This window comes from Fragaria vesca, linkage group LG4 (genome assembly GCF_000184155.1).
Source record: "Fragaria vesca subsp. vesca linkage group LG4, FraVesHawaii_1.0, whole genome shotgun sequence".
NCBI lineage: Eukaryota > Viridiplantae > Streptophyta > Magnoliopsida > Rosales > Rosaceae > Fragaria > Fragaria vesca.
In genome coordinates, this window is record NC_020494.1 from 12034526 (window position 1) to 12035876 (window position 1351).

The window sequence follows — 1351 nt, forward strand, 5'->3', positions numbered from 1 at the left end:
ATTATTTCCCTGGTTTGACTTGCTTATGACTTATTTGTGTTTGCACAGTTTTCGGTATTGACAGTGTTGTGATGGTATCATTGACATTACCAAAGATGACTTGAAGAGAATAATTCAAGAAGGAGAGATTGTGTCTAATGTGAGAAAAAATTACTGGTCTTACTAACCGCAATAAAGTTGATGTTTGAGTAACCTAAGATGTATTCTTTGTTGTAATTATTTGTGACTTATATATGTTGTACATGCAGACCATCAAGGTGTACCTCGCAATGTTGAAGGAGGAAATGGAAAAGAAGAATGTCTCGGTCAGCGGTAAGTAGTCAAACCTGAAATAGCAGCGTGCCGCAGCACCGCGGTCTCCTCCGTAACATTTTTTCAATTAACACAATCTTACTACTTGCTTTTATAAATACAGCGCACGGCGGTGGTACATGAACAAAAACTGAAGGAGTTCCTAGCTGGAGGAGGAAAACAGGGGGAATTCAAATGTAATGAATTGGATATAGAGCTTTCTATTATTAATCCTCTGTGGTCCATCTTCAATAAGGACTTGCTTTTCATTCCGGTACATCACGGGGTCAGCCACCACTATACCTTGGTCCTGATTGACAACGAAGCTCGATGCTTCTATCACCTGAACTCAATGCTACCGCCAAGGAAAGATTACTCTGCCGACACCAACAACCACTTTCAGAATGCAAAGGCAGTGGTGAGTTGTAACTGATTTATTAGGGTAAGAAGTTTATTGGGGGCCCTGTTTTTTGTTTGTTGCTTGTTCTCTTAGTTTGTTTGAGTTGTAATTTATTTGTGTGTTGGAACCAACAGATGAAGCACATTATGGTGTTCATCAAACACGTATATGATTCCACCAAATACCATATTAGCCAAGGCTTGGACCCTGAGGAATGGAGGGAAAACTATGACAAGCAGGATAGCCAAGGAATAGTGGTTAACGGTTACTCGATGAAGAGTGCTGAAGAGAAAAGAACAAGAAGATGGATGCTGGACCAAAACGTTTATCAAGCAAGATACAAGCTGAAGGATATCTTATCTTGCCCGCAACAAAACAAAACATCGTAAGTACCTTTAAATTTCCTTTAAAGAGTTTTATTAGGGTCAGAAATTACTTGTCTGTTTTATTGGGGTGAAAAATTTAGTAACACTATTTCTTAATACATTGCAGGTCAGACTGTGGACCATTTTTGCTCCACTTTATAGAGAGCCTATGTCATAGAAAAAACCGACAAAAGATGGCGGTAATGAAATGAGGAGGAAGATCCTGCTAAAGTTCATGGACATCAATATAACAAAAAGTTTAGTGTCACTTTAGATGTAGGATCTTCAAAATGTG